The 23415-nt window shown below is 39.9% G+C and overlaps 1 protein-coding gene across 11 annotated transcripts in view; it reads right to left on the reverse strand.

The window, feature by feature from the left end:
• The window catches only part of nvd (neverland), a 2324292-nt gene that overhangs the window by 1685245 nt on the left and 615632 nt on the right, over positions 1-23415 (reverse strand). The gene's annotated exons all lie outside the window — the stretch shown is intronic.

The following is a 23415-nucleotide window of genomic DNA, read 5'->3' on the forward strand; positions in this document are numbered from 1 at the left end:
TACGGGTACTGTAGGCGAGGGCGGTGGAAAAGACTCCCCCAACCGACGAGCTAGCTAGGGCCCGCAAGCATGCCTGCTTGCCACCGTCCCTTACCACAAAAACAGGCAGTAACGTATCAATGGCGCCCAACGTGGGGCCCAAATCTTTCCATTTCTTTTAGCATGATTTTCTGTTTCTCGTTCTTTTTTACTTTTCGTCTTCTTGAATATCTTCTTTCATCTCTACCTCTAAGTTTATTTCATTTGCTATCTATCTAATGCTTCCTTTCCTATCTTTTAGTTTTTTGACTTGTTAGGGTTATAGTAGCAACGCAGTTTGGATCAGTCAAAAGTGTTAGTGCTGCTATAACGAAAAGGGGGGTATATCTGTCTGGCATTAGGAGTACCTTGCCAAAGCTTTAAAGTTTGTGCAAGTGGAATCCTAATGCCTTACTGGTACTAAAGGGGGAATTATATTGAGAGCTTTGTTTTTGCTTAGTCGGCCACTGCTCAAGCTACCGTGGACGCAGTCCAGCATTGCGTGCACGTGAGGTTTGCAGTGAGTCAGCACAATGGGGGTAAGGGGTGGAATGGGTAATGGGAAAATGTGGCTACCAGATTCGGACTCAGGAATCGAAAACTGTTGTGCCGCATTCGACATTGGGGGAAATTTAGCTGACTGTGAATTGGGGCGGATGACAACAAACATACGGACTCAGCATACCCACTACGACCTTGCTAAGGTGCAACGCCGTAATGTGTGCCAAATGATTTTTTATGCACATTTCGTTTCAAGTTTTTTTGTATAAGAAGAGGACCAAGTTAATGCTGTCTTGAACTCCTTTTAAACATACAGGCTACGTATATAATACCACACGTATATAAATTTTTGAAATACGTATATTATTGTTTGGAAAATACCTCCATGCTCATTTATATTTTTAAATTTATATAAATACATAGTAATATCCATATCTTTTTTGAAATAAATAAATTAATAATTTTTCTGCACATACTAAACACACAGGTATTTAATTAGTTCACATTATTTATCTGGATTTTTTTTTATTGTTGATTAGTTTTATATAAACGGAATTAAGTACGTGTTAATTTTTTCTATGTAATTTCACACAAAAAACAACAAAAAAAAGCAACAATTAATTATTTTTTAAGTTTTTTTTTTTAATTTTAAGAAACCCTTTCGTTCACAGGCACATTTAAACACATCTAGCCATTGAAACTAATTTCGGTATTTGCATTGTTTAATATTCAGAAATGAATCATGTTATTTTCGTCACTTTCGTACTTTTTTAAAGTTTGGCAAAGTTTCCCACCTAGATCATAATGAAGCTACACTTACTTTTAATAGTATTTTTATTTTTTTATTTTTTTAATGAAATCTCAATAAAATTAAGTTTAACTGGAATTAGTACCCATATATACATTATTTATACTTAAATCTTGGAATATTCCTTTTTTTTATTCTCTTTTCATTGTATTTATTTTATATTTTTTCTAGTTCGCAAACGTTTGGAATTTTTGAATTTTTAGATTTATACCTAGTTGTTATATTTTTCTTTTGTTGTTTTTTTGAATTTTATTGAATTCTTTTGTCTTCAAATTCGATTGGAATTTTTTTTGAAGTTTTTTCTGCACTATTTGCCTTCGAATTTAATGTACTGTATTTATTTTAGACACATTTTCAAAGATATGATCTAGTTGCGAAGTTTGCAAATTAGTAATTTTTTTTCATCACTGCATTTGATACATAGTCGAATATCTTTTCTAAGGTTTTGATTCGCCTTTAGTAGCGATCGGTGCAACATTGCTTTATTTCGTTTTGCACCAAACAAACCAATTTCGGTGTTGATAAGTTCAGCCTGTGAACCCAGGTGTGCCAAATTTCTCTCGCTCGTGTGTTTTTGTGAGTGAATGGAGGAGTGAAATCACCCAGATAGAGTTACTGGTGGGTTGGGATTGTTTAGTACTGATAGGCGTATCACCAGGAGTGTGACTAGGCAGCTAGAGAATCAGGTGGCAGGATCTCTGTTTAATCAAATAGATACGGGAATACCATTCCCAGTTGACTTTGTACCTACCGACCTTTTTAATCGGTGTGCAGCCAGAATTTTCGGAACGAGTGAGAGCGATACAAATAGGCATTCTACAGTGTCGATCACCAACAAAGTGGCCATCAACGAATCTAACACAGCCTAAGTTTTTCTACAAAAATAGAGCGACTATTAAATATGCCAGAAACCGGAACACCAGGAGTTACCGGAGGAGCGGATGTCGTGCAAGATGGACAGCCCGTGAATTTGGGAGCTGGTGGTTCGAAGGCCTCAGGAAACGGACCAAGTGCAACTGCCGCCGGCACCGAACAGCTAGAGCGGATGATGTAGATGATGGCTACACAAAACCAAGTTATGGCGCAGTACATGAATGCGGTTCGTGACCTGAGGACCGACCTTTCGCACCTCATCATCCGTATGGGGGACTTAGAGGTTTCGGCTCAAGCGCTGAGCCAGCAAGCCGCTAACGCATCCACACCGCAAAGGGGGAGAGATAGGGGCCAAAACCGGAATAATGCCGAAGCTGCCACGGGTCAGGGCAGAAATGGGGAGCCTTCGCACCCAAATTGGAGAAAGGTCGACCTAGACAAGTGGCACGTCAAGTTCGATGGGTCTGCTAAGGGGATCACCGTGGAAAGCTTTTTATTTAGAATAGAGATTGATTTCCATTATCACGTGACAGGCTCCGCGCTTAAGTGGTACTGGAAGGTTCTTGAGGACTTTTTTGCTTTTGGCTACTTCGAGCTCAAGGCAGAGCTGTTGGTCCACTTTAAAACCGCTGAGTCTGATTACGGTATAATCAGGGAAATCATGGAGAGGAAGCAATCAGGTCAAGGGAGTTTTGATGATTTTTATGGCGAGGTCCACGACGTGACGTTCAGGCTAAAGCAGAAAATCCCGGAAAAGGAGCTGGTGGGCATAATTAAGGGAAATTTGAAGCCATATCTGGCAAACTTGACATTCGCTGCGAAAATGGAGACATTAGCTGATCTGAAGACAGAGTGTAGACGTGCGGAACGCCTGATTAAAGAAAATAGGAGTAGGTCGGCAAGGGCAGTCAACGAGGTGGTATTTCCCGTGGAACAAGTTAAAGGTGAATGAGTTGGGGAAAGCTCGTCGAGGCGCTCGACAAGCCATCCAAACCAAGACTAGGGTTTAATCAATCGCATAACGATAGTAATTCTGGGTCTTTTTCTACTAATGGTGGTACGTCTACTGGAACTACTTCCACGACCGGTCCCAAATCCGCCGTTAACTCCTTCTGTACGTCTCCGTTCCATTTAATGTTGTGTGTTTCATGTGGTATGCCTGTGAATTATTTTGTTGTGAATCCGTCTGAGGCGTTGAAGGAAAATAGGTGTAAGTCTCGCTTTCACAGTATGGTTTGTTTTGCGTGTGGAAGTGACACATTTTTTGTGTGTTTTAAGCCCGGGAAGGGAAACTCCCCACTGGCGGAGATTTCCGGGACCTCCAGCCGGGAACAGGTTCAACCGGAAACCAAACGGAATACCGAGTTTTTAAAAGGGATAAGACCGTTCGTGGTACAAAGGAACCATGATCAGGGGTAAGAAGAGAATTAAAAAGTTTACACCAAAGAAAAATTGAATACGAAGCAGCACGTAGAAGAATTTTTTGTGAAGTAGTAACATAGAAGAAGAATAAACGAAACTTTGATACAATTAGGAAGATGAGAGAAAAGGCAAAAAGATTTAAGAGGATTTTAATAAGATTATTTCAACAATAGTAACGATTAAGGGAGACAATAGGATTTTTGCCCAGACGACCATTGGCGGCCGGAGCGCGGTAGCTCTTTTGGATTCAGGTGCTGGAGCTAGCTGCTTAGGCAAAAACTGTGAAAAACTGTTAGAGGGCAAAGAGAACCTGATACTCCAGATAAGTGGGCAAAATATCCGTACCGCGAACAGCGGAGAAACGCCAGTGGTAGGAGTAATCACCCTTCCCGTGCTGTGTGATGGAATGAGTAGGGATTTGGAATTTTGGTTGTCCCGGGGTTGCAGCAGGAAGTGTATCTAGGTATTGACTTCTGGCAAGCGTTTGACTTGAGCCTTGTGAGTAGGGGAGTGATGCCGCTTTCGAAACAGATTGCCGTTGCAGAGCTTGTGCCCGCCGAGGGTGACTTGTCATTCGATGCGGTGCAACATACATTAACGCCAGAAGAAAGTGTAGTCTTGGAGAGGGTGAAAGCAAAGTTTCCCTCCTGTGCTGTATTAGGTTTAGGACGCACCGATGTAGAAGAACACGTCATTGAAGTAATAAATGAAAACTTACCAGTAAAGCAGAGACACTACCCAATATCCCCGGCGATACAGAAACTGGTATATCAGGAGCTAGATAGGATGATCGAGATGGGAGTTATAGAGGAGAGCAACAGTAGTTGGATTTCTCCCGTCTCATTAGTGATTAAGGGAATGAAGAACCGGCTTTGTTTAGATGCGAGGAAAGTGAATGAACGCACGGTTAAGGATGCTTACCCGCTTCCCAACATTGATGGTATCCTTAGCCGCTTGCAAAATACCCGCTTCATTTCCGCGATAGATCTTAAAGACGCATTTTGGCAAATACCCCTGGAGAAAAAGACAGCTTTTACGGTGCCAGGAAGACCCCTTTACCATCTTACAGTGATGCCCTTCGGTCTTTGTAAGGCTGCACAAAGAATGTGCAGGTTAATGGACAATATCATACCCGCTTCGTTACGTGAATGTATTTTTGTGTATTTAGATGACTTGTTAGTGTGTTCTGAGGATTCTTCGTCGTATTTGTCTTTGTTAGAAAAGGTTGTTCGGTGCTTACGGGAAGCAAAATTAACAGTTAACGTGGAGAAAATCAAGTTTTGCTACAAGGAGTTTCGATATCTGGGATATGTGGTCGGAGAAGGGATCCATTCGTACCGATGCCAATAAGGTGGCAGCGGTGAGGGATTTTCCCGAACCCAAAACGCCGAAACAATTACGACGTTTCCTGGGGATGTGCGGCTGGTACCGTAGATTTATCCAGGACTATGCGACTATTGCAGCACCGCTGCACGACTGCCACCAAAAGGACAAGATTAAACGATTTACAATGACCGACGACGCACGGAAGTCCATTGATCGACTAAAGCAAAACCTGATTACTGCCCCTGTACTGACGCACCCGGACTTTTCTTAACATTTTTATATCCAATGTGGCGCGTCGACGGACGGAGTGGGTGGGGTTTTGTTTCAATTAGACGAGGACGGCAACGAACGGCCTGTATATTCTCGCACGGTGCGTGGTAGCACGGAGAATATATATATGTGGATATGGAAAAGGAAATAAAAGGCAAATATTTGTATAAGTAATAAAGACAATAATTAATTTATTTTGTATTAAGTTAGTACAATATTTTACCTTTGGTATATGATGTGGCGTGACAGCAGCAGCGACTTTCTTCCTCCGTGGTTGAAATAGAACAGAACAGAAGAAAATGATCTCCGTTGTGTCGGACCGGAGATCGTGCGGGGGTTTTCCAAGGGATATTTGTTATCCGATGGAAAACTCAGTTACCCGTATTATGCTGCTTATATGTGTGAGTGACAATATGAGGTTGTATGCATGCGTGTTAGCAATACATGACAGTGTATTTATGTAAATACATATGTGCAACTAAATGAATTATGCATTGGGGTGGCCGGGTAAAATAGATATAAATATTTAGGTTCTGACCTAAACATGCCGGCCCCCTTGCGGTAAGCAACATCTGTAGGAGGAATTCCATGCTTCAGCTGTCACGCACAGTAGTACTTAAAAACTAGATTTAATTTTTTTTTATTTTGAAGAAATATGTGTTGGCTGATCGCGCTCGTACTTCATCGATAATAGAGGCCGCTGTAGGAAGAAAAGCAGCAACATATTAAAGCTGAAAACAAAAACGGGTTACAATTCAACGCACTTTATTAGCATAAACCTATTTTGTATTTCGAGTTTTTCGCAGTCTGGACGAAAAAGACATGTCTCCGTTCCAGATTTCGACGATTGTAAGATTATTTTCCATCTGGACAAAGAGGCCAAGTCTCCGTTCCAGATTTCAACTTTATAAGATTTAAGGTTATATCCAGACGGGAAGGACGGGTCTCCGTGCCAGATTGGATTTATTTTGTTAAATTTGGTTTTAATTTTAATAAAATGTTTTATTTTAAAAATGAATTTTGGTTGGGTGGCGAACGCTTTATGAATTTTGAGTTATTTCGAAAGTTATATTGACCCTCTAACATGCCTTTATGTGGTTGGCAACACCACTTTCTGTGCTGAGGCCGAAAACTTTTAATTTGGACTACGACAGAAAAATTTGTTATTTCGAATATGATCGAAAGTTTGTGCTTTAGTTTTATTTTGTGACTACTTTTGTCACAAGATTCCTGCCACCCAAGAAAGCTTTCGCATTTCAGGCTAGTTATTGTAGTATTCGACAAAAACTCTTGATAAATAATTTTTAATTGTAAGTCATTCTTAACTTTTCGCGTTTTTTCCTATTTCATTTACCATTCGTGGTTATTTTTACAAGAAGATTCAGTAAAGCATTCATCATTCATTTAATTTGGAATATTGATGAAAAAAAAAATTGGTTCCTGTGATGCACCTCGGGAACACGCATACTGAAAATTGGTGTGCATTTATTTTGCTGAAATGGCAACACCACACGGCGAAATTGGTGTTAAGTGAAAGGGGATGAAAGAATGACAAATGGATGAAGAAGAATGTCATTACATAATAAACATGATGATGGTAAGTAAACAAGTTGTAAAATTTTATAATTTGTGTTAAATTAATCATTTTAATAACTTCTTGTTTTGTCTTCTTTCAGATTATGCAAATTACTATGAACTCCTTGAGGTACACACGTACTTGCACGCCTGAAGATTGATTCATCCCAAAAAAAGAATGGTTTGAGGCTTTGCCCTTCACGGATGAAGGTGGACATCAAACAAATTTACATATGCCAATTATGTCCCGGAATAATGTAAGATGTTTTAAGACAAGATGTGCATTTAAGTTGTCTTTCTAGTTTTTGTGCTAGAAAAGCCCGAAATGATCGCAGAAGCGATCAGTTGTAAAGATTAGTTTATTTGTGCAAAGTTAATTGCAATTTTGTTGTAGTGCTTTTGCTTGTCTCAAATACCTCACAGAAAATGTTGTGAGTTATAATGAGAAATAACAGAAAGCACTTAAACTAAAAAAAAAATGTTATTATTGGAAAAAAGAAATGTACTGATTACAAATATAGGTTTTGTTGATTAATATTGACGTAGTAAATGCACATCTGTTTTTTTGTTAGTGTATTGTAAAATTACACTACACTAATTTTTTAATGCAATGGTTAAGAACCATTGTACAAAACGAAATGCAGGGCATTATTTATACTCTTAATTGAGTAGTTTTAATGATATCGTTTGATACCTACTAATTATACCCGCATGCGGATGGGTATAATAGGACATTTTTTTTTTTTGCGGTTTAGATTTCTTATGTAGTTAGTCCAATTACACCAACTTGACTTAACATGATAAATTAACGTGGTAATGAATTATGCAGGTTGTGTTAACCAAAGCTTTGTCAAGTTATTGTAGTTGGACTGTTATTTGTCTGAAGAAATATTAAATCCTTTTATATTTAGGAACAGATGGCTGAAAAGGAATTTGAAACGGACGAAAAAGAAACCAAACGACTAAATGAGTGTATTTCCTTGCGGCTACCAATGTTTGTACATGGTAATGTGCTTGTAGTTAGTTTTGTAGTTAATTTATGTATTTTATATATGTTTCCACTGGGGATATAGGTTATTTTTCAGGGATTTTGTTTGTAGTTTTCATAGACTTGGTATCTGCACCCTGTCGATTTTTGCTTTTTAATTTTGAAATAAAAGTTGTTTACTTTGTACGCCGATAATTAGAAATGGCATTACCTATTTTGACGAAGTGGAATGTCCTGATTTAAGGGTCGGTTTGGTCATCGGTGGATACCCCTCCACTTGTTTCATTGGCTGGTTGAAGTAGAACCAGTTTGGCCAAGGGCCTTGTAATTTGACCTTTTTCAGTCGTGATGTCGACAACTCGGACAAGGTCATCTGCTTCCGGGTGGAGTTTGACCACTCTTCCAAGTCTCCATTCGTTTGGAGATATATTGTCGTCTTTCACGACGACGAAATCCCCTATTTTGATGTTTGCTTTCGGGTGTTTCCATTTTTGCATTTCTAAGAGATATTCTCTTTTCCATCTTTTGCAAAAGGTTTGATGTAAAGCTTTTAATTTATGCCACCTATTGACTATGGAGGCAGGATTCTCATTGGAATCTATTTCTGGAGGAGCGAGAAGATGTCCGCCTACCAGGAAATGACCACGGGTTAAGGGTTCTAAGTCGTTCGATTCGTTCGACGCTGGACTTAGTGGTCGCGAGTTGAGGCAAGCCTCTATTCGACAAAGTAGGGTTGTGAATTCCTCAAAAGTATATTTATCCCTACCTGCCGCTTTTCGAAAGTGGCTTTTGAAACTTTTGACTCCTGATTCCCACAGACCTCCCATATGAGGAGAGGCAGTAGGGATGAAATGCCATTGCAGAAGTTGATGAGCATATTTAGACAATGCGTTCTCACGCGAATCAACTATAAATGCCTTAAACTCAGATCTAAGTGATCGTGAGGCTCCGACAAAGTTAGTCCCATTGTCGTAATATATATTTTTCGAACATCCTCGCCTGGCGATAAATCTGGAAAGTGCCGCGAGAAAGGATTGGTGCTAAGGTCGGTTGTGGCTTCCAAATGTATGGCTTTCGTAGTGAAGCAGACATAACCTTTCGAAATTCGACAACCTCTACCTCTATAACTTTTTATGTCGAATGGTCCTGCAAAATCTATCCTTGAATTAGTAAATGGTCGGGAAAATATGGTACGTTCCTTGGGAAGGTTACCCATAAGTTGGGTTTGTACACGTTTTTTATAGATTGTGCAGACCTTACAATTGTGAATGATGGATTTTATCATATTTTTAACCCTAGGAATCCAGTATTGGGTCCTAATAAGCCTAAACATTAGTTGATTTTCTCCATGTAAAGAGATTTCATGGTTAAGCTGAACTAAAAGGCGAGAAAATTTGCATGTGTAGTGTAGGATTATTGGATGGCGTTCATTGTATGGTAGGTCTAGGGCCGCGCGGATGCGACCACCAGTCCTTATAATGCCATACTTGTCTAAGAAAGGATCAAGAGGAAGCACTTCGCTTTTACAATCTACTAGCTTGCCTGCCTTCAAATTTTTATATTCTGTGGGATAAAACTGTTGTTGTGACATCTTAACTAAGCGTTGCGTAGCGATTTCGATTTCATCTGATGAAACCAGATACGAAGTTTTATTAAAATAATCTTTTGTCTTTGGATGAGTTCTTTCGAGAAATCTCAAGACATAAGATATCACCCTCAAAGCTCTAGGTAGATTCGAAAATCTATCCAGAATTTCACAAATAATTTTGATCGTGATTATATGAGCTTGCACTCGTTTCTCCTCTATGGTTGTGTTGTAAGATATATCTTGTGTATGCCATTTCGAGACGTCTTCTTGTAACCAAGAAGGTCCCTGCCACCACAAGGAATTGTTGACCAGTTCATGTGCTGGGAGTCCTCTGTTAGCCATATCGCCTGGATTTGATCCCGAATCCACATAACTCCAATTATCCTTTCCGGCGTTTTGGACGAATTTCGTGATACGGTGTGCTACGAAAGTTGACCACGAACAAGGGGGTTTTCGTATCCATGCCAGTACAATCGTTGAATCGGTCCATAAGTAGGTTTTTGGATTCCCTAAGTTGAGATTTGTTAGAATTGTTTCCATCATTTCGGAGAGTAGTACGGCTCCGCATAATTCCAGTCGGGGAAGCGATATAGTTTTTACCGGAGCTACTTTTGTTTTCGCCAATAGCAAATTGGTCAGAACTTGGTCGTTGTTTTCCACTCGCAGGTATACCGCCGCGGCATACGCTTTCTCTGATGCGTCACAAAAACCGTGAATTTCCACTTTGTTGTGCGGGGAAAAGTGAGTCCAGCGCGGTATTCCAATGTTATTAATTTCATGATACTTTTCCATAAATGTGTTCAAACGTTCCCTAGTAGTAGGTGATACATCTTCATCCCATTTTGTACCTTCAAGCCAAATGTTTTGCATGATTATTTTGGCTACAACTACTATTGGAGCAAGCCATCCTAATGGGTCGAACAATTTAGCGATTGCCGATAAGATCGCTCTTTTGGTTAAAATGTCGCAATTTGCGATGAAGTAAAGCTCATCATTATGTGGAAATCTTTGTTAAGGAGATCTTGTTTAGGGATATCCTTTAGTATTTGGTCGGAATTAGCTGTCCATTTTCTTAGTGGAAAGCCGGCTGATTGCAATGCTTGAGATATTTCACCTCTGGCAGAAATTGCTGAATGGATGCAGTGTCCACCAGCAAGAATATCATCTGCATACATGTATTCTCTTAGTATTGCGGATGCAATTGGAAAGGTGTCTTCGACGTCCTCTGCCAATTGTAAAAGTGTTCTTATTGCTAGATAAGGAGCACAGTTAAACCCGAATGTCACAGTCTTTCGTTCGTAAAGACTGATAGGGCTTTCAGAGCTAGTACGGAATACTATGCGCTGGTATTTGGTTTGGTTCGGATGTACCATAATTTGTCGGTACATTTTCTCAATATCGCTGTTGAAGACGTATTTGTATAGTCTCCAGCGAAGAATGAGAATCGTCAAGTCCGCTTGTAGGGTAGGGCCCGTATAAAGAACGTCGTTCAGGCTTACTCCGTTTGCAGTCGGACTAGATGCGTTAAAAACAACGCGAACTTTCGTGGAGGTACTTTCTTCCTTGATGGCGGCGTGATGAGGTAGGAAATAATGGTCAAAGGGGTCTGGTGACACGATGCTGTTGATCCTTGACATATGTCCTAATTCCTCGTATTCGGTCACAACTCGATTGTACTCCGTTTGTAGGGTAGGATTTTTTGCGAGGCGTGTCTCGTTCCGGAAGAACTGAGAGCAGGCTCTTTTAAGAGATGGTCCTAGAGAGATGCTTGATGGAAATTCCCGTTTAAATGGTAGTGAGACAGTATATTTCCCTGTATTATCCCTTGTGGTTGTATTTCTATACAATTCCTCGCAGTATTGTTCGTCTGGATTTAGACGTTTGTTTTTTGGGAGTTCTTCGAGCTCCCAGAAGGCGGATAGTTGTTTATCCAATGATATGTCACTGTAGTAAGAGACTATTCGGTTTGTTTGCTCTTGAGCATCTGCACGGCCCGTAAGAATCCAGCCGAAAACAGTTTCTTGTGCTAAGAGTGTACCATGCACATTCTTCTGCAATCCGTTCAGAATTATTTGAGGGTAAATGTCCCCTCCGAGAACTAGATCTAGTTGCTCATTTACAAAGAATCTTTTATCTGCCAACTCAATATCTGGGAATGATTGCTTTGTCATCGCGCTGATCTTGCACGTTGGAAGATTTCATGTTAGTTGAGGCAGGACAAGGACCGTTGCGTTCAAAGAGAATAATGGGTCAACTAGGGACCGCAACTCTATTGAACAAGATTCCTTGATCTGTGCAGAGAATGCGTTGGTAATACCGGAAACTTGAGCGCGAATTTTCTTGGATGGCAGGTTAATTCGACGTTTAAGACGTTCGGTTATGAATGAGCACTCAGAACCAGAGTCAATTAGGGTTCTAGCTGAAAAATTGGTATTATTGTAATTAATGCTGACACGAGCAGTGCCTAGTAGTACACCTGTGGTTGTATGCGCATGACAAGATTGAACATTCGAGACTTGCTTCTCATGGGACTTTCAATTTCGTCTCTCCCTAGCCTGTTTTGATGTTCATGGGGCATCATCATCCGAATGCTTTGCATGCGCTGCTGTCTTTTGTTGAATTTTTTGTATATGTAGGAGCGTATTGTGTCGAGAATGACAAGTGCTACAGTTGTATGAGCTTGTACATTTCGACACAATATGTCCAGACGATAAACAATTCAGGCAGCTATTATTGCTCTTAATAAAATCGACTCTACGAGCAGGTGAAAGTTTAAGGAATTTCGTGCAGTTGCGTAGTTTATGCTCATTTGTGTGACACATTTTACAACTAAATTTCTTGACGCTTGTTTGGAAGCTGCCAACCTTTTTTTGTTGGGGTTCAGGAGTTGGTTTTGTAATATGAGGCTTAACACTTTTTGAAGTCTTATTGCCTCTATGGCCAGACACGTTTTCCAACGCAAGAAATCGGTCAGAAAGAAATTTGTTCATGTCCTCCCATTTAGCTATCTCTGTCTTGTTCCCCAAAGACTGTTCCCAAAGCGAGAGGCTGCTTTCGGGCAATTTTTCAGCACACAGGTATACAAAGAGGGCGTCCCACAGATCTATTTTATGACCTTTTAATGATGTCATACAATTATTCAATTTTAATTGTAAATCCTTTATTGATTTACCACAATCAAACTCTATGGGCTTTATGCCGAAGACGGTGTCGAGTTGAGCCTTCACTAAACTACGCTTATTTTCATACCTTTCAGTTAAACTCTTCCAGGCAATATCAAAACCTTCATTGGTGACAGGTGCATTGCTTACAATATCGTTGGCCTCCCCTTGAGTTTTTTGACTAAGGTGGAATAGCTTCTCAATTGGGGCAAGGTCCTTGTTCGATATGTAAATGGCCGTGAACATATCTCGGAATGTTGGCCACGACAAATAATCACCCTTAAACACAGCTGTATCGCACGGAGGAAGACGCATATTGTGTGTTCGGGTGGTTGGAGCTTCAGTCTCCTTGGTGCCTTTGGATAACTTGTCAGACAACTTACCCAGTCAAGCATTGTACATACGATTGGTATGACAGTTTATATTTCTTTTTAATTGAAGAAATTTCTTTTGCTTGCAGCCCCTGAGTTCAGGAGGTAGCTTCTTCATATGCAGCCCTTAGCTTCTCCCACATAATTTTAAATTCACCCTGCTGAATACTGAGGGATATTATGGAGTGGTCAGCTGTGGGTTGATCATTGAAATCCGTTTCGAATTCCAAGATAGCTTCTGCTTTTTGTATGAAGGATTCCATTTTTGTATATGAATACAATACAGAAATTAAGGCAATTTAATGTGTATTTTAAATTTAATTAGCAAAAAAAAAATAAAAAATAGCAACCACCTATATGACCCAGCAACGCAAATTAATTAACACCGTAATCAATGAGAAAAATTTTTCTAATATGAACTTTTATTTGTTTCAGAGTAAATTAAATATGTGCGCCGGTCGCCACCCAAATTTGACAGGAATAAATGAATTGTTTGTATTTATATGTATTTCAACAAAATAACTAGACTTCGTGTTTGACAAATATATCGCTATTCTATTGATTTTATGAGCAAAATCAAAGCAAATATGCAAAAGTGAAAAATAAGGGAAAGTGTAAGATAAAATAAGAAAAAATTCAACAGTTACAAGTACCAGTGAATTTTTTGTTGGGTACTTATGCACATAAAACAGTGTGTTTTTATTATTGTTGAAAATTAACAAAACTGAAGTACCCAAATGGAAGTAATATTATGTGAAACAGAAAATAGTGCAGTTTCAATTTAAAAGAAAATTTGCTTGAAAAAAACTGCACTATGTTACCTTAAGCTGTGTCAGCTATACCTTACCGCGAGTGGGGGGATATAGCTGATAGACAAAAGGCCGTATGAACACACTTCACTCTAAACAAAATTATTTGTCACCGTGCAAGTACCAGTGAATTTTTGGTTGGGTACTTATGGACATAAAATAAAGTGTAGCGTTGTTTTTGTTGAAAATAAACAAAAGTGAACTATCCAAAGGAAAGTGTGGTTATGTGAACCAGAAAATAGTGCAGAATTGAAGAAAATTTATTTGGAAAAAACTGCACTATGTTACCTTAAGCTGTGTCAGCTATACCTTACCGCGGGTGGGGGGATATAGCTGATAGACAAAAGGCCGTATGAACACAATGCACTTTAAAAAAAATATTTGTCACTGTGCGTTAGAATATGTAACCACGTACCTTGTTTTGTTGTTGCGTTGTTTTTGCCGCTTTCTTTGTTGTGGTGGTGGCTTCGCCAAATGTTGTTAAATATCTCGAAGGTCTTATTGTGTTGTGCCAATAAATATCGAAGGTCTTGTGTGGAAGGATTATTGCCCAAAATTGATACTGATCTTGATTTGCCTTTTTTGTGATGTGGACTGTATCTGGTCTGGTCGCTTTTAAAATTTTTCTCGGTGAGACAGGAGCAATGTATATTCTCGCACGGTGCGTGGTAGCACGGAGAATATATATATGTGGATATGGAAAAGGAAATAAAAGGCAAATATTTGTATAAGTAATAAAGACAATAATTAATTTATTTTGTATTAAGTTAGTACAATATTTTACCTTTGGTATATGATGTGGCGTGACAGCAGCAGCGACTTTCTTCCTCCGTGGTTGAAATAGAACAGAACAGAAGAAAATGATCTCCGTTGTGTCGGACCGGAGATCGTTCGGGGGTTTTCCAAGGGATAATTGTTATCCGATGGAAAACTCAGTTACCCGTATTATGCTGCTTATATGTGTGAGTGACAATATGAGGTTGTATGCATGCGTGTTAGCAATACATGACAGTGTATTTATGTAAATACATATGTGCAACTAAATGAATTATGCATTGGGGTGGCCGGGTAAAATAGATATAAATATTTAGGTTCTGACCTAAACACGGCCAATAGCATACGTTTCTGCTAAGCTCAATAAAGCTCAAAATAATTATAGCATCACCGAACTTGAGTGTTATGCTGCTATAGTTAGTGTAAAACGATTCAGACCCTACGTAGAAGGACTTCCGTTCACCATAATTACTGACCATGCCAGCCATAAGTGGCTGATAAACCAAAATGACTTATCAGGTAGACTGGCACGATGCAGCCTAAAACTCCAAGGGTACGACTTCGACATCAAACACCGGAAAGGTTCGCAAAATGTGGTTCCTGACACCTTGTCGAGGATGAATATGGAGGAATTGAGCTTGGGTGAACGGAATGTTGAAGTCTGCCTCGACTCACCTTGTTTCAAATGGGACGAATACCTGGAACTTATAAAGACTGTCGACGGAAACAGAGACAGACTACCGGATCTCTGTACCTCGGGCGGTTACGTTTATCGACGAACGCAATTTGACCGGGGAGACGACCTTCAATCGGACCAGGCGTGGAAACTCTGGGTTCCGTCGGAATTGAGAGCGGAGATAGTGGAAACCGCCCACAGTTCGCCATCTGTTGGCCACGGAGGTATTCATAAAACTCTAGCACGAATTCGCGGGAAATACTACTGGCCAGGGATGGTAACCGATGTACAAAAATTTGTTAAAGATTGCGAAATATGTAAGGGAAATAAAACCCTCAATAACTTCCATAAGCCGGTGATGGGGAAACAACACATCACGAACGACCTTTTCAACGTGTGTTTATAGATTTTATGGGTCCATACCCACGTACTTGTGATGACAATGTTTATGTGTTTGTATGTCTTGATCACTTTTCAAAAGTTTTGTTTCTGAAACCAATGAAAAAGGCGACTTCCGCGGAAGTAATAAAGTTTTTAGAGCGCGACGTCTTTCATGTATTTGGTGTCCCTGAATACCTGCACTCGGATAATGGGAAGCAATTTGTTTCTGAGTTATTTTCGAAGTTCTTGGAAAAATACGGAACACCACAGGGCAACACCGCCGAAAGAGTTAATATATCAGTTCTCCAGATAATTAGGTCCTTCATAAATTAGAATCAGCGTAATTGGGACAAATGCATCAACGATGCAGTGTTTGCTCTCCGAAGTACGGTGCATGCATCCATCAACTGTTCTCCTTACTATGCAATATTCGGCATGCCGATGATGCGACACGCGGATCTTACGAAATTTTTCGAAAAGTGGAGGCAGGGGCAGACCGAATGGAACATATTCGCAAAAATATCATGAAAGAATTAAAATTAGCGCATGAAAGTAGTCAGAAAGTTTATAATACAAGGAGTAAGAACGTAAGGTTTCAGATAGGACAAGTAGTATACCGCCGAAATTTCAAGCAAAACTCTAAAATTTACCATTACAACACGAAACTTGCCCCAAAACAAGTCAAGTGCGTAGTGTTACGGGCGATAGGGAACTCCATGTACGAGCTTGGTGATTCCAGTGGCAAGAAAATCGGCGTATACCACGCTAAAGATATGTTTGCTGTTGCATGTTGGGATGTTCGTTACTATGTATGTAGGTTTGTTGTGATTAATGTTATCTGTACCTTTTTGGACGAACTACACCAGTAGGAATCAACTGTATCTAACCACAATGCAATTATTTAGGCAATTTTTTTATTGATGTAGATGTAGGTACATATTCACTTGACAATCCCTTAACCACTTTTTGCTTGATTTATTTTCAGATGTTTATTTATTCCTTTTTTTTACATTTTTAAAAAAATTATTATTGGCCTTTAATCTTTAAAATTTATTAACTATTTTATGAGCTCGAGGCCTTATCCAAATAAAAACGCAGTATAAATATTTTATATTTGTATTTTTATTTTATGTTCGATATTTCGACTTCAGTCTGAAGTCATCATCAGGACTGTGAAACAAAACAAAAACAAAAACAAAAATTACAACATTTTCAAAAATCAACCATAAAACAAATATCACTTAGACAATTGAGTATGTTATACAGACTAACAATATGTGCGAAAATTAAGATTGTTGGAGACAAATAATCATAAAAAAATATAAACAATATTTCAAAGCACCGTAAATGTAAACAAAATTTTTGCAAAAACAAAAGTACATGGAGTGGCTAAAAGTACGACATACAATTATACATATATCATCTGATTTTCCTATTGTTGTGGGAGAGATTTTCCTACCGCGCATTGTTGTTGCATTAAAACTACGTTCCGATACACATGTGCGCAGTGGTCAGTGTCCGCTTTACAATTCATCCTAGTACTATTAGGGGTGTTCGCTATATGAAGCATTTCCAAAGTAATTCTTTTATTATAATTTCTCTCGTCCTGTAAAATAGTTACATTATCGAAGTCTGGATAATGCCCCGTATCTTTACAATGGGCTGGCAAGGCCGTCTTATTTTCTGAATAATTGTTTCTTAACTTAATATTAGATCTGTCAGCGGAAATCCTTGTCTTGAGTTTTAATTTTGTTGTCCCCACATATACCTTATCGCATACGTGGGACCTGTCACCATTACACGGAATTCTATAAACAACGTGGGATTTCTCTTTGGTATTTTATATTTTGTACTGCTGTAGACCTTTCTAAGAGTGTGATTATATGTCGATGCTATTTGGTATTTTTCCCGATTGTAAAGATTTCAGTATTTTATTCGGTTCGTTACGCCCGGCACATGTACTAATGATTTATACATTTTATCTCCCGTAGTTTGTCTAATTTTATCATTGTTCAACTTGATCACGGAATTTCTGAGCAATTTGTTGGTTATCTTTATGGGGAATTCATTATTTCTCAGAGTTTCTTTGACAATTTCGATATTCTTCTTGTGAAAAATCTTGTCACTTATTGAGAGAACTCTTCTTATGAAGTTACTCGCCGTATTTATAATAATTCTATTTCGTGTTTTGAGTTAAAGTTTATGAGTCTACCTGATGCGGTCGGCTTTTTGTACCAGTCAATAAGCTGCTTGTTATTCTTCCTTATAACAAGTGTATTCAAGAATGGTATTTTTCCATCCTTTTCTAATTCTATTGTGAATTTTATTGATTTGTTGCAGCTATTAAGATTCTTAAGCATATTTTCCACCTCCTCTGTTTTAACAACCGCGAACAAGTCATCCACGTACTTAGTTAGTAAGCGGGGTTTGTTGGTGGATTCCCTTATGAATTTGGATAATAGTTCCTCCATTACTATATCCGCTACGACAGGTGCTGCTGGCGATCCCATGGGCATCCCTGAACGCTGTTCATATATTTTATCATTGTATTTGCAATATCGGTTCTCTTTAATGCAAAACTTGATAATTGTTATAAATAGTTCCTTTGGTATACGTGTATGTTCTTTTATATCATTCCACTTAGAGGAAATTATCTCCAAGGCCAATTCTACTGGACTTTGACCGACTTTCTAACTGCACTATTCTCTTTAGTTTAGTTATAGTTAGAAACCTGTGATATAGATTTAGGCTTTTATCTGTGATATACATATTTACTGAACTAGTCTGTGATATAGCACGTAGTGGTAAACCGAAATGATTTAAGTGCATGATGTACACGTAGCTACTTTCGAAATTTTAAGGGCAACGCTAAGGCAACCAGATTAGGTAAAATGATGAAGCCCGGCTTTGGGACATGGATCGAAACACAAGTTTGGTTAGGAAAATAGGCTACAGGCTGTGTTTATAATTTTTTTACGCACACGTTCCAAGTTGCAGGCAACCTTCACGACTGCGAGCCTGTAACGACAGCCTGTTGTAGTGGATGCAACATAAATTTATCAGAGCCCTAGGAAACACGTCAAACCAAATCGTCCCATCGTCGAACATATAAAACAACATCGAACAGTCAAACCAGTTGCCAGTGCCTAGTGCACAACCATGTCAAAACCTACCAGGAGTGTGTGAATGTATGTATGCATGGAAAGTATTTTCCCTTGTGAAAGCGTGAATGTCTAAATAGATAGCTTGTAGGTGTCGGTTTTAGTGGCTGTGTAGGCATGTATGTATATGTGAATAACGTTTAGTGGCAAGAATGTATAGGTAATTCCTTCGGGTGTTGAGTGAAAAACGGGCGAGGGAAACCTGCGGTTCCACTTTGGCGATAGCTGCGCTTAATAGCCGAAATAAAATATAAATGAATGATCTAAGTGTCCAAGACCGAAAAGGACGTCTTACATATAACTAGTGCGTGAAAAAGAAAAATATTAAAAAGTTTTTTATAAAGTGGACTTGTAAAAACAGTCGAATTTTTTTTGTACTGCAAGTGACCGCAAGTTTACGGAACTGGCCACCGGTATACTCAAAACGGACCTGCAACAAGCTTTAAGGTCCTTACCCGGCGGGGTTATCTTTGGACCGCAGCCAAAAAAAAGCTGGCGGGAAATCTATAAGGAGGAAAACCCGATATATTAATAAAAAAAAAAACCTTAGCGCTATGTTATTATAAGCAGTGGAGAGGAAACGTAACATCAAATAATCCAAGAAAGGAAAAACACAAAGGCAGCAACAAAAAAAAACCACAGCAACCACAGAGAGGACGGAGAGACTGGCAGCGATTTAATTTTAATAGATTTGACTATATTTACATGTGTATAATTTTTGTATGCGCCAGCGAAGAATTATTTTGTGAGGAGAATTTAGCCTGGGGGCAGTTCCACGTATGAGGTTCAGTTCAATTTTGTTTCACGAAATTTTTGGTTCACTTTTTTTGTTGAATATTTTCAGAAATCTTGTTTTGTTTTAACAATTTGTTTGTGAACTTAGGCCCGCTGATCTTGATTTTTTTTGTATAGCTTTCCCTAACTTGTGGGGAATTTTGAATGGAGGTTTTGTTTTTAGCTTCACCACCTACTAGCCTTTCAGAGCTCACAGGATTTATTGCTTTGGCTTATCACAATTAAAAAGAAAAAATAAGGGTGGGGAACAACACAGAAAAAATAAATAACTATAGCATTTTAGTGCAATGTATATGAATATACATGTATATATAAATTTATAGATATATTTATATATATATGGCGCCGAAATACTTTTTAAGCCTGAAGACTTGCTCCACTTGGCACATATTTATTTTGCACAACACACTACACTGGATATTTACCTAATCACTTGCTTTTTTTATTTAACTGGTGCCGGCACCAATCCATAATTCCATTTTCTTTAACCCCGTATAAGTTTGGCTCCGGCGTTTTAGCCCATGGCCGCGTGACTAAAGCGGAAACTCATCCAAAGTAGCTCCTCTCTATAATATATCACGTTAGGCATTGGAAGGCAGATCACTTTACTATCTGTCCTTATCCATCGTTAGGTATATACATAGGTGTTTTATTGTAACTTTTCAGCACGGCTCTCAGAGATGCGGCGCCTCATCGAGGGATAAAGCGGTAAGTGAAAGAAAATAATACACCACGTTTACCTATTTAGTACACGCAGTTTTTTTGCGTACTTATGTATATTCTTTTGCGTTTGTTTGCTACCTTTTTGGCATCTGCTGGGGAAAGGGAGAGGAATTAGGTTGGATTGGGAGAAGCCCACAGCAGCGGCCGTGGTTAAAGAGCCACTTAAATGAACGAGTGTTAAGCATTACAAATCCTAGTAAATTCTTTTATATAATTCGTTTTACCCATTTTTTTGCGGTTATTTTTATATTTCTATGTTGAAATTAAGGCACATGATGTAAAATTAGGAAATACCTTTGAGATATTTTAAGAATAAGCGTGAATTTTGAGTTGAATTTTTCATTACACAATTTTTAGAGGTTTAGGCCCTTAGACGTAAGAATCATAAATTTCTGCTGAATTTTTTTTTTATCCTTACTTACTTACTTAAGTACGTTTATAACGTTTAAGAAAAAAAATCGAGTTGGATTATTCCTATTCTTCGGTATTTTCTTTGGGTTAATGGGTTGAGATACCACTATGAGTAGATATGATTCCCCTTTTGTTTGGTTTAGGCGTTGCGCAGGTGCGGAAGAGGGGGCGTGGGTATGTCGACTGACATGGACAAATGCGAGGGTAATTAGGGACTTTTTAGACTTTTGACGGACGGACTAGTGTCAGGCGAAGGGGGCTTCGCTCGGGATAAGAAGTGATAGCGAAGCCCAAGGCTACATTCTATATGTAGAAGAGGGAGGGCAGCCCCACCTGACCTGGACGGGCCTTCTCTTTCCTATCACCTTGTCTATTTCTCACCCTATCTCTATATGTACACACAGGCATGAATGCCTCTATTTTTGTTTACGGGTACTGTAGGCGAGGGCGGTGGAAAAGACTCTCCCAACCGACGAGCTAGCCAGGGCTCGAAAGCATGCCTGCTTTCCACCGTCCCTTACCACAAAAACAGGCAGTATCGTAACCCGGAGTGGACATAGCTCTAATCCAAGAACCGTGGCTGGTTAGGGGCAGGGTTTGCGGATTAGGACTAGACGGCTACCGCCTACTTGCACAACAAGAGGGTAAAATTAAAGCATGCATTGTAGCTAAGAAAAATATTAATCTATTTATATCTACACAGCACTTCAACGGAGACCTCGTCACTGTAGTATGCGAACAAAAGCAGGGGCGCAAGCTGCTGCTATCGTCCGCATACTTCCCGTACGAGGGGGACACGCCACCACCGACACCTGTCCTCGAACTTGTGAAGTTCGCGGAAACGCATAGAACCGGCCTTGCCATCGGCTGTGACGCCACCGGACATCATGAGCTATGGGGGAGCAGCGACACAAGGGCAAGAGGTGAGTCCATTCTTGACTACTTACTTACTACTAATCTAATTGTATGCAACAAAGGCAACCAGCCAACGTTTAGGAATAGAAATATAGAGGAAGTCATAGATATCACCCTGGCCACAGACTCTCCCACTGTAAGAATCGATGACTGGAGAGTGTCAGACACATGCTCCTTCTCGGACCACAGTGGATACTCTTCAGCATCGATCTTGAAGTGGAAGTTCCCCGGCCATATAGATATCCAAGAAAAACAGACTGGAACAAATATTCTGAAGTAGTATCTCACAAACTGGCGTCCACGGAAATGGAAGTCAGACGGGGAGCTAGCAATATAGACAGAGCTGTATACTGACTGACAGCGATTTTGACAGGCACTTTTGAATTCTGTTGTCCCCTTACTAGACTACGGGTAAGACCTGGAACTACGTGGTGGAACACAGAGCTATGCCCACATAGGTCAAGAACAAGAAAACTCTTCAACAAAGCCAAACATAGCCGGCTGGAAGAGTACTGGGATGCCTACAGATGTAGCTTTAACAAATACAAAAGCTGCATCAAGAAGGCAAAAAGGATATCATGGGAGCAATACTGTGAAAACTTGGCGACGACAAATGAGGCATCAAGACTTCACAAAATACTACCAGGATCTAGGTCAGCCCCTAGTAGCATAAGCAAGTCTGATGGCTCATGGACCGTTTCCAGTCAGGAAACTCTAGAGGTCTTGATGGAGACACACTTTCCTGGATGCATGGATACGACAGGCACGACGATGCCAGAAAACTGCGCATACCCTCCGGAAACCGACGTCACGGACATCGTTGACCGGGATAAAATATCATGGGCTATAAAATCATTCGAACCCTACAAATCGGCGGGACCGGATGGTGTGATACCGGCTATGTTACAAGCCGTTTGTGACGAACTGATACCATATCTACACGGCATCTTCTCAAGATGCCTACAAGATGGTTATGTACCCAAATCCTGGAGAAACGTACCGGTGGTTTTCATTCCGAAAGCAGGAAAACTTAACCACTCGGAAGCCAAAGACTATAGACCAATAAGCCTCTCCTCCTTTATCCTTAAAATAATGAAGAGACGATATGGAACCCAAAGCTCTATAGTTGCATGGATCGATTCTATGCTTAGGAGTACAATTGTCAACGCGACTTTAGGGACTGGTTCTATTGGCAAAATGACCACCACAAATGACCCCCCCCCCCAAGGCGTGGTGCTATCGCCTCTTCTCTGGATACTGGTGGTCATCGAAATTCTTGAAATCTGTAGGAGAAAAGGAAGAAAGGTGGTTGCATACGCCGATGACTTAGTGATTCTGGTCACATGCAAATTCTTGCCAACCATCAGCGAACTCATGGAGTCGGTACTTTGCGACATTTCATGATGGCAGGGCAAAATGGGCTGGGGGTAAACCCAACAAAAGGCGAACTTGTCCTGTTCACGACAAAGACAAAGATACCCTCCTTTAACTTACCGAGGCTAAACGGCCTATCTTAACCTATCTTCGGAAGCGAAATATCTTGGAATTATACACGATTCCAAGTTAAGCTGGAGAAGGAACGTTGAGATGAGATCAAGCAGCATACTACGCGTGCAAAAGGGGTTTTGGGCGGAACTGGGGACTGACACCACATGTCATTCATGGCATGTACAGCAGAGTCATTCGACCGATACTAACATATGGAGCTCTAGTCTGGTGGAAGGCGCTAGACAAAAAGAGTAATCAGCAGAGGATCGGGAAGGTACAAAGGCTGGCATGCCTGGTAATGTCAGGCGCCGTAAGCAGCGCACCTCAGGAAGCGCTAAATGTCATCTTTCACTTGACGCCTCTACAAATGTTCGTGCAGGG

The sequence above is a fragment of the Eurosta solidaginis genome, chromosome 1, assembly GCF_040869045.1.
Source record: "Eurosta solidaginis isolate ZX-2024a chromosome 1, ASM4086904v1, whole genome shotgun sequence".
Lineage (NCBI taxonomy): Eukaryota > Metazoa > Arthropoda > Insecta > Diptera > Tephritidae > Eurosta > Eurosta solidaginis.